The 10,597-nt window shown below is 45.4% G+C and overlaps 1 long non-coding RNA gene across 1 annotated transcript; it reads right to left on the bottom strand.

Moving 5' to 3' along the window:
* Window positions 1-1,698: 1,698 nt before the first annotated feature.
* Window positions 1,699-6,582, bottom strand: LOC140690520 (uncharacterized). The gene is made up of 3 exons (XR_012065831.1): window positions 6,501-6,582; window positions 3,239-3,311; window positions 1,699-1,865 (listed from the first exon to the last, which is right to left on the bottom strand). It is a non-coding gene; the product is annotated as an uncharacterized lncRNA (long non-coding RNA).
* Window positions 6,583-10,597: the final 4,015 nt, after the last annotated feature.

The following is a 10,597-nucleotide window of genomic DNA, read 5'->3' as shown; positions in this document are numbered from 1 at the left end:
CGCCTGGAGGAAAGCAACATAGTCACAAGAGAACCTCCAGAGGGGTTTCAGCTGCTATCTCAGCAGCAATATTGCAGGACAGGGAGGAGTGCCAGGACATAGACCATAGCTTGAATGGCAAAATGCTGCCATCTAGGGTAGCCTATGCCACATGACCACCATTTCTAATAACAGCAGAGCTAGAGAATGCCACAGACCTGCAAATCTTAAAAGAATTCAGCAGTTCGAAACTTATCCTAAAAGAAAGGTTGAGAATTCTCCCCTGAAGGGATAAGCAGCAAGATGAAATGGAAAGAAGAAAACCCTTATTGGAAATGCAAGAAGAGCATGAGTGGAAAAGAAGAAACAAGAAGAAGGCAAGGAGGACATCAAAACCCTAAAGATGGGAGAGGGAAGCAGGAAATCATAGGGGATTGGAAGCACTATCTTAAGGGAGTCAGCTTATATGACTCTCTGTTGGAAGCAAACGGAGAGATGCATGGCCTGACGTGTTTGCAAAACAAACGAGATGCAGACCAAGAAAGAATCAAACAAACAAACAACACAAAAAGGGTTGGGTAACATGAATATTCAAAAGAAATTACTCAAGGTGATGTCAAGGATCATTCAGTACGCATCGACCCAGTATCGCGGCTTGAATGTACTCAGCACACCTGTATTCGGAAATCAGAGGCGTGCATTTATATTCGTAAATATTGATTCATATGAGCATATCGTGACCTAACCCAAATGCCGATTTGGAATCCAATGGATTCCTAGTCCGTGATATAGATTTGCAAGTATTCCAACAGGATGAATGAATGCCATATTCTACACTACGTCGAGAAGAAATGGCACAAGCCTATAACAAGGAAATGTAGCTCCGCAAAGTGTACTAAGTTCAAAAGAGACAGGCAGTAAAGTGCACATTGGGGATTGTATCATTCCTAGGAATTTCAGCCCCCTTGAAACAAATGGATAGATGTCCCGTGAATGCGGGTGTTTCAGAAGAAATCAACCGACGGCTATGTATTGCGGGTGTGCCCATATTACAGGAACAATAGTTTCCCATAGTGGGTCTCTGTGTACTGTGAACTGTTAGAAAGTTTAAAGACGTGTGAAACATTCAACTGAAAATGGACACACTTCCCTCCGTTGCTACAGTGCATACAGATCTGAACAAAAGGAAAGAGGGAAGAAGAAAGGCCCATGGGACGCTAGTGGGTAGAATCACATTTACCTTAGGAACCTCTCGTCGGATGCAGCCCCTCCCCCAACACTGACAAGATGCAGCAGCCATTGGGGATGGCAGTTAGCGGTTGGATTCCAGGTGGAATGTTGGTGTGTACCGCGAGGCTTGTTGTGGCTGGTGGATCCTAGGTAACCGGGCAGAGTTCTGTGGGTGGATCAGTGCGATGGAGGGGCTGCCGCCCTCTGTGGAGCTTGGCTGAGGTCTTTGTTCCGGGAAGCTGTGTCAGTTCGAGATACTGCTGCTGCCCAAAGACCTGAGTTCACGGGTCAATTTCCAGAACCTGAAAGGGCAGACAGTGGAAGATCTGCCTGTCTTCAGCTTACTGTAGAGGCTCTGAGGTCCTTTCAGACTTGCCCAGTCCTGTTGAAGTCGACTTTATGGGAGACACGAAGAGAAGCTGGCCGAAAATATGGCTGCTCGGATTGAGGAGAGATGCGAACACATTGATGAGAGATGTTCTGCTACAATAGAGAATACTGGCCTGGAGACAGCTGTAGAGGATAGCAGGCCCGAAAGGCATTCATGAGACATATTGAACCTCGCTGATACTAGCAGAAACATACGGAGGGCCACCGTGGACTGGAGGAAGTTCCTCAATTCTCTGCTCCAAGAACGGGTCCAAGATCCCTGACGTCTAAAGAGAAGAGATGGCAGAGATGATAAAAACGCTCATGTTCTTGAAAGAGGTCAGATAATCCACACGACCCAAGGGGCAATTCCAAGCCATTCAGATCAAAGTGCACCAAGCCCAGGTAAGCCTTTTCCCAGGTTTGGGCCTAGCTATCAAGCACTTGCTCTTCCCTCCCCTCCACTCAGGCATCCATTTTGAGGGATCAGTACCTGAGCTGCAATGAAGCCAGTAAGAGAAGAGCAAGCCCCTCCTAGAATCAGAGTTCCTCTAGCTTCATCCTCTGTGAACAACAGGGAACCCCATAAAGGTCAAATACTCTCGTATGTAATAGATAGGAATTGAATACTTAGCTCCCACAAAGAAACGATGGCCTTCCGCTAGATTCAGCAAATGCTGGGTTTATGTCTTCTCTGGGGTGAAGGGAGTGTGGTAAGTGAGGGGAATCTTTGACTGAACTTGAATCTGTATTAGGCCTCCGTTTTTCAAGACAGTCTAGGTAAATATTAGATGTCATATAGTGAACGGAACTGTAAAAGTCGCCAATGACATGAAAGACACAGCTTATGTGGACCGTCTTTCAATTGAGTCAAGCCCCCGGGGGCAATCTATCATGGGGGTGCAGACTTGGTTGCATTCAAGTGCTTTACCCAACATGATCGGATGATTAAGCGTTCTCATCACTGATAGAAGAACACCTGGTTCTCAGTAGCCTAGCATAGCTGCAGCAGGGTTCTCATAGCTATAATGCCTCTAGGTTCTTTGGATTCAAAGCTAAATGTATATATTTAGTTCGTTTTCTCTTGTATTTTCCTTGAGAGGGATGTTACACCTTGAAATGCCAACATTGACCAGTAGGTGTCATCGGGAGTAAAGGGCACCACATGCACAAGTGAATCCAAGCTTGGGGGTTATTTCATGTTTCCATTAGTTATTTCATGGTTCCTGTTGGTTTTGGAGTCTTCAACAGTAAAGAGATGACATGACCCCTTTAACAGTTCTGACTGTTAGTTTGCATTATATCTGTCTATGTTTACCTTAGAGCTGACAAAATGTTACTGAAATTGACAAGTCAGGCTTCTAGGTCGATTTAGTATGTTTCAGAAACTAACTTCATTTTCGTATAACTCCCAAAACATTTATATAAATTCTATTAAATTTTTAAAGACTGCAAATGAGAGATCAACACAATGTCAAAACTGGAGTCTTCGGACAATCCCTCCCACCACGGCTGTATAGAAACAAAGAGATAAAAAAAAATCACATTTCTGTGAAATGTATCTGGAAAGTGTTGATTCATCGATGCCCAGTTGACAGAGAAGCAGTGCAACCTGCGCTCACTCGCTCCCATTAACACAGCAATGGAAACATCCACTCACCCAGCCCTTGGCACAGGACACTTGCCGAAGAGAGGTCTGTTACTTCCAAAGACAGGATGAGGCCTCAGAACACCTGGAAGCAGGAGAAGGAAAAGCAGGGAATGGATACCAGTGCATGGTCTGAGCCCTGTTGATGGAGCAGTAAAGGTGAAACTCTCTTTAACGTGGACGCACACTCTCAAGCAGACGGGAGACATGGGATTGAAGGTGATGCGCTGAGTGTTAGAAGAGTGCACAGCAGATGCTTGGCTGACAGAACTCAAAGAATCGAGTGCAAAATATCCCCACAGTTGATTCTGAGACCAAGATCCAAGCTGCCAAATTTGAGGTAGCAGAGGCAGCGTTCAGGGAGGGATAGGGCTACGGATGATGGCACACGCTGAGTCTCAGGGATCTGGTGTGAGTTGTGGGATGTGGTGGGTCCTATCAAGAGAGCAAACCGACCTGTGAGCCCAATGAGCAAGCAACCACCCTGGCGCGCGCAGTTGAAATTATCGATATGTCCCATGGCCACACCCAGTGCATCTGCAGGACCAGAGACCAATTTGGCATTTTGCCAATAGAGCATGTGTGGGGCTGAATCAGAGATATTGTGCATCGGGTCTGAGGGATCCAGGGGGCCTTGGGTTTGAATTCAGAATGAAAAGCCTTAGGATCTGCTACATTCATAACCTGGGCTGTGATTATGGTTTGGTTTGAGGCACAGGATGTGCAACAGCTCTGTGGTTGACTTCGTGCACCCGTGCCACAAGGATGAGAGGACAAGGAAGTGTGGTCCAAGACCACAGCGTGAGAAGAGGAAGGATTTCCTTCAGTTTATCTCTCAAAAGCGGATGCTATATTTTGGATGGCACCGGCACGGTTCGGCAGCGAGGACACCTAGTTCGGGCTGCGGGATCATTCAGGCAGGCCCTGATGTGTGACATCCATAGATATGCTTCCACTGGTGTTTCTGTAGACAGAGAAGCCCTTGGAAGAACTGGTTTCAGTGGGACATTCCCGTGGCACTACAAAGCACAAGCGCACTCAAACTCTGCACTTCTGGAAACACTCCAAAATAACATAGAGTAGAATGCAGAGCTGAGAACCTTTAGAAGCTCCATTTCCACCAGAGGAAGTGTCCTGTGCTCTTTCAGATTTGTGAGATAAGAGTAATCAAAATGAGGTTATCCTAATTGAAATAGTATGGGGTGTTCATCACAACAAAGGGAACACCAGCAATTGGAGATAGACCAGACAACACACACAGGAACAGGACATGGCATCAATGTCTATGAAAATTTGTACTCACAGAAATCCCATGAAATTGTGCAGAGCCAAGAGTCTAATGTTTTCACATAACCAAGCCCTAGAAGTCTACATTAGATACCTGAAATTACCTGACCAGTAGAGATGAAGAAATGCAGTAAAAGGAAAAGGAAGTACCATTTTCAGTTCCAAAGAGATTGAAGGCCCTAAAGATAAGCTTTCAGACAACTAGACTGCAAAACGCTCTCCAGAGCAAGTATTGAAAATGGAGGTGAGGGAAACACTGAAGAACAACAGTGTCTCAGAATCACAAAAGGCAGAATACCAGAAAAGGGGAAGAGAAAGCCTAAAGATGAGCCAAATAATATCGGAAAACTCAGTGAATGAGAAAATATCAGGGCTAACATTCCGTCCTAAGCAGACGAGATATTGCAGAGGGACGCGTGAATGACTTTGAAGACAGGGGAACACAAATCCCTCGGTCAGAAGCACACATAGGAAAGCAAGTGCCAACCAATGAAAACATTGCTGTTGAATCCTGGTTGAAGACAAGGCATGATAGACTACAATTCGAAAGAGTCCCAGATGGAAAAGCAAGAGATAAAGAAACAAACAATGTTTGAAAAGTGATGTGTAGAAAAATCAGACTGAAACTTGCTGAAAGCCAAGATAGAATCATCTAGGCGAATTCAGGAAGTACACAGCGTCCAAAAGAGGTGGAATCCCAATAGACTTAGCAGCAGCTGTATGATCCAAATCAACAAAGTTCATGAGCATCCCAGTGATTTAAAATGCGCCTGGAGGAAAGCAACATAGTCACAAGAGAACCTCCAGAGGGGTTTCAGCTGCTATCTCAGCAGCAATATTGCAGGACAGGGAGGAGTGCCAGGACATAGACCATAGCTTGAATGGCAAAATGCTGCCATCTAGGGTAGCCTATGCCACATGACCACCATTTCTAATAACAGCAGAGCTAGAGAATGCCACAGACCTGCAAATCTTAAAAGAATTCAGCAGTTCGAAACTTATCCTAAAAGAAAGGTTGAGAATTCTCCCCTGAAGGGATAAGCAGCAAGATGAAATGGAAAGAAGAAAACCCTTATTGGAAATGCAAGAAGAGCATGAGTGGAAAAGAAGAAACAAGAAGAAGGCAAGGAGGACATCAAAACCCTAAAGATGGGAGAGGGAAGCAGGAAATCATAGGGGATTGGAAGCACTATCTTAAGGGAGTCAGCTTATATGACTCTCTGTTGGAAGCAAACGGAGAGATGCATGGCCTGACGTGTTTGCAAAACAAACGAGAAGCAGACCAAGAAAGAATCAAACAAACAAACAACACAAAAAGGGTTGGGTAACATGAATATTCAAAAGAAATTACTCAAGGTGATGTCAAGGATCATTCAGTACGCATCGACCCAGTATCGCGGCTTGAATGTACTCAGCACACCTGTATTCGGAAATCAGAGGCGTGCATTTATATTCGTAAATATTGATTCATATGAGCATATCGTGACCTAACCCAAATGCCGATTTGGAATCCAATGGATTCCTAGTCCGTGATATAGACTTGCAAGTCTTCCAACAGGATGAATGAATGCCATCTTCTACACTACGTCGAGAACAAATGGCACAAGCCTATAACAAGGAAAAGTAGCTCCGCAAAAGTGTACTAAGATCAAAAGAGACAGGCAGTAAAGTGCACATTGGGGATTGTATCATTCCTAGGAATTTCAGCCCCCTTGAAACAAATGGATAGATGTCCCGTGAATGCGGGTGTTTCAGCAGAAATCAACTGACGGCTATGTATTGCAGGTGTGCCCAAATTACAGGAACAATAGTTTCCCATAGTGGGTCTCTGTGTACTGTGAACTGTTAGAAAGTTTAAAGACGTGTGAAACATTCAACTGAAAATGGACACACTTCCCTCCGTTGCTACAGTGCATACAGATCTGAACAAACGGAAAGAGGGAAGAAGAAAGGCCCATGGGACGCTAGTGGGTAGAATCACATTTACCTTAGGAACCTCTCGTCGGATGCAGCCCCTCCCCCAAAACTGACAAGGTGAAGCAGCCATTGGGGATGGCAGTTAGCGGTTGGATTCCAGGTGGAATGTTGGTGTGTACCGCGAGGCTTGTTGTGGCTGGTGGATCCTAGGTAACCGGGCAGAGTTCTGTGGGTGGATCAGTGCGATGGAGGGGCTGCCGCCCTCTGTGGAGCTTGGCTGAGGTCTTTGGTCCGGGAAGCTGTGTCAGTTCGAGATACTGCTGCTGCCCAAAGACCTGAGTTCACGGGTCAGTTTCCAGAACCTGAAAGGGCAGACAGTGGAAGATCTGCCTGTCTTCAGCTTACTGGAGAGGCTCCGAGGTCCTTTCAGACTTGCCCAGTCCTGTTGAAGTCGACTTTATGGGAGACACGAAGAGAAGCTGGCCGAAAATATGGCTGCACGGATTGAGGAGAGATGCGAACACATTGATGAGAGATGTTCTGCTACAATAGAGAATACTGGCCTGGAGACAGCTGTAGAGGATAGCAGGCTCGAAAGGCATTCATGAGACATATTGAACCTCGCTGATACTAGCAGAAACATACGGAGGGCCACCGTGGACTGGAGGAAGTTCCTCAATTCTCTGCTCCAAGAACGGGTCCAAGATCCCTGACGTCTAAAGAGAAGAGATGGCAGAGATGATAAAAACGCTCATGTTCTTGAAAGCGGTCAGATAATCCACACGACCCAAGGGGCAATTCCAAGCCATTCAGATCAAAGTGCACCAAACCCAGGTAAGCCTTTTCCCAGGTTTGGGCCTAGCTATCAAGCACTTGCTCTTCCCTCCCCTCCACTCAGGCATCCATTTTGAGGGATCAGTACCTGAGCTGCAATGAAGCCAGTAAGAGAAGAGCAAGCCCCTCCTAGAATCAGAGTTCCTCTAGCTTCATCCTCTGTGAACAACAGGGAACCCCATAAAGGTCAAATACTCTCGTATGTAATAGATAGGAATTGAATACTTAGCTCCCACAAAGAAACGATGGCCTTCCGCTAGATTCAGCAAATGCTGGGTTTATGTCTTCTCTGGGGTGAAGGGAGTGTGGTAAGTGAGGGGAATCTTTGACTGAACTTGAATCTGTATTAGGCCTCCGTTTTTCAAGACAGTCTAGGTAAATATTAGAAGTCAGATAGTGAACGGAACTGTAAAAGTCGCCAATGACATGAAAGACACAGCTTATGTGGACCGTCTTTCAATTGAGTCAAGCCCCCGGGGGCAATCTATCATGGGGGTGCAGACTTGGTTGCATTCAAGTGCTTTACCCAACATGATCGGATGATTAAGCGTTCTCATCACTGATAGAAGAACACCTGGTTCTCAGTAGCCTAGCATAGCTGCAGCAGGGTTCTCATAGCTATAATGCCTCTAGGTTCTTTGGATTCAAAGCTAAATGTATATATTTAGTTCGTTTTCTCTTGTATTTTCCTTGAGAGGGATGTTACACCTTGAAATGCCAACATTGACCAGTAGGTGTCATCGGGAGTAAAGGGCACCACATGCACAAGTGAATCCAAGCTTGGGGGTTATTTCATGTTTCCATTAGTTATTTCATGGTTCCTGTTGGTTTTGGAGGCTTCAACAGTAAAGAGTTGACATGACCCCTTTAACAGTTCTGACTGCTAATTTGCATTATATCTGTCTATATTTACCTTAGAGCTGACAAAATGTTACCGAAATTGACAAGTCAGGATTGTAGGTCGATTTAGTATGTTTCAGAAACTAACTTCATTTTCGTATAACTCCCAAAACATTTATATAAATTCTATTAAATTTTTAAAGACTGCAAATGAGAGATCAACACAATGACAAAACTGGGGTCTTCGGACAATCCCACCCACCACGGCTGTATAGAAACAAAGAGATAAAAAAAAATCACATTTCTGTGAAATGTATCTGGAAAGTGTTGATTCATCGATGCCCAGTTGACAGAGAAGCAGTGCAACCTGCGCTCACTCGCTCCCATGAACACAGCAATGGAAACATCCACTCACCCAGCCCTTGGCACAGGACACTTGCCGAAGAGAGGTCTGTTACTTCCAAAGACAGGATGAGGCCTCAGAACACCTGGAAGCAGGAGAAGGAAAAGCAGGGAATGGATACCAGTGCATGGTCTGAGCCCTGTTGATGGAGCAGTAAAGATGAAACTCTCTTTAACATGGACGCACACTCTCAAGCGGACAGGAGACATGGGATTGAAGGTGATGCACTGAGTGTTAGAAGAGTGCACAGCAGATGCTTGGCTGACAGAACTCAAAGAATCCAGTGCAAAATATCCCCACAGTTGATTCTGAGACCAAGATCCGAGCTGCCAAATTTGAGGTAGGAGAGGCAGCGTTCAGGGAGGGATAGGGCTACGGATGATGGCACACGCTGAGTCTCAGGGATCTGGTGTGAGTTGTGGGATGTGGTGGGTCCTATCAAGAGAGCAAACCGACCTGGGACCCCAATGAGTAAGCAACCACCCTGGCGCGCGCAGTTGAAATTATCGATATGTCCCATGGCCACACCCAGTGCATCTGCAGGACCAGAGACCAATTTGGCATTTTGCCAATAGAGCATGTGTGGGGCTGAATGAGAGATATTGTGCATCGGGTCTGAGGGATCCAGGGGGCCTTGGGTTTGAATTCAGAATGAAAAGCCTTAGGATCTGCTACATTCATAACCTGGGCTGTGATTATGGTTTGGTTTGAGGCACAGGATGTGCAACAGCTCTGTGGTTGCCTTCGTGCACCCGTGCCACAAGGATGAGAGGACAAGGAAGTGTGGTCCAAGACCACAGCGTGAGAAGAGGAAGGATTTCCTTCAGTTTATCTCTCAAAAGCGGATGCTACATTTTGGATGGCACCGGCACGGTTCGGCAGCGAGGACACCTAGTTCGGGCTGCGGGATCATTCCAGCAGGCCCTGATGTGTGACATCCATAGATATGCTTCCACTGGTGTTTCTGTAGACAGAGAAGCTCTTGGAAGAACTGGTTTCAGTGGGACATTCCCGTGGCACTACAAAGCACAAGCTCACTCACACTCTGCACTTCTGGAAACACTCCAAAATAACATAGAGTAGAATGCAGAGCTGAGAACCTTTAGAAGCTCCATTTCCACCAGAGGAAGTGTCCTGTGCTCTTTCAGATTTGTGAGATAAGTGTAATCAAAATGAGGTTATCCTAATTGAAATAGTATGGGGTGTTCATCACAACAAAGGGAACACCAGCAATTGGAGATAGACCAGACAACACACACAGGAACAGGACATGGCATCAATGTCTAGGAAAATTTGTACTCACAGAAATCCCATGAAATTGTGCAGAGCCAAGAGTCTAATGTTTTCACTTAACCAAGCCCTAGAAGTCTACATTAGATACCTGAAATTACCTGACCAGTAGAGATGAAGAAATACAGTAAAAGGAAAAGGAAGTACCATTTTCAGTTCCAAAGAGATTGAAGGCCCTAAAGATAAGCTTTCAGACAACTAGACTGCAAAACGCTCTCCAGAGCAAGTATTGAAAATGGAGGTGAGGGAAACACTGAAGAACAACAGTGTCTCAGAATCACAAAAGGCAGAATACCAGAAAAGGGGAAGAGAAAGCCTAAAGATGAGCCAAATAATATCGGAAAACTCAGTGAATGAGAAAATATCAGGGCTAACATTCCGTCCTAAGCAGACGAGATATTGCAGAGGGACGCGTGAATGACTTTGAAGACAGGGGAACACAAATCCCTCGGTCAGAAGCACACATAGGAAAGCAAGTGCCAACCAATGAAAACATTGCTGTTGAATCCTGGTTGAAGACAAGGCATGAAAGACTAAAATTCGAAAGAGTCCCAGATGGAAAAGCAAGAGATAAAGAAACAAACAATGTTTGAAAAGTGATGTGTAGAAAAATCAGACTGAAACTTGCTGAAAGCCAAGATAGAATCATCTAGGCGAATTCAGGAAGTACACAGCGTCCAAAAGAGGTGGAATCCCAATAGACTTAGCAGCAGCTGTATGATCCAAATCAACAAAGTTCATGAGCATCCCAGTGATTTAAAATGCGCCTGGAGGAAAGCAACATAGTCACAAGAGAACCT

The sequence above is a fragment of the Vicugna pacos genome, chromosome 30, assembly GCF_048564905.1.
Source record: "Vicugna pacos chromosome 30, VicPac4, whole genome shotgun sequence".
Lineage (NCBI taxonomy): Eukaryota > Metazoa > Chordata > Mammalia > Artiodactyla > Camelidae > Vicugna > Vicugna pacos.
The sequence above is the reverse complement of the archived record's forward strand: the minus strand, read 5'-3'. Positions and strand labels throughout refer to the sequence as shown.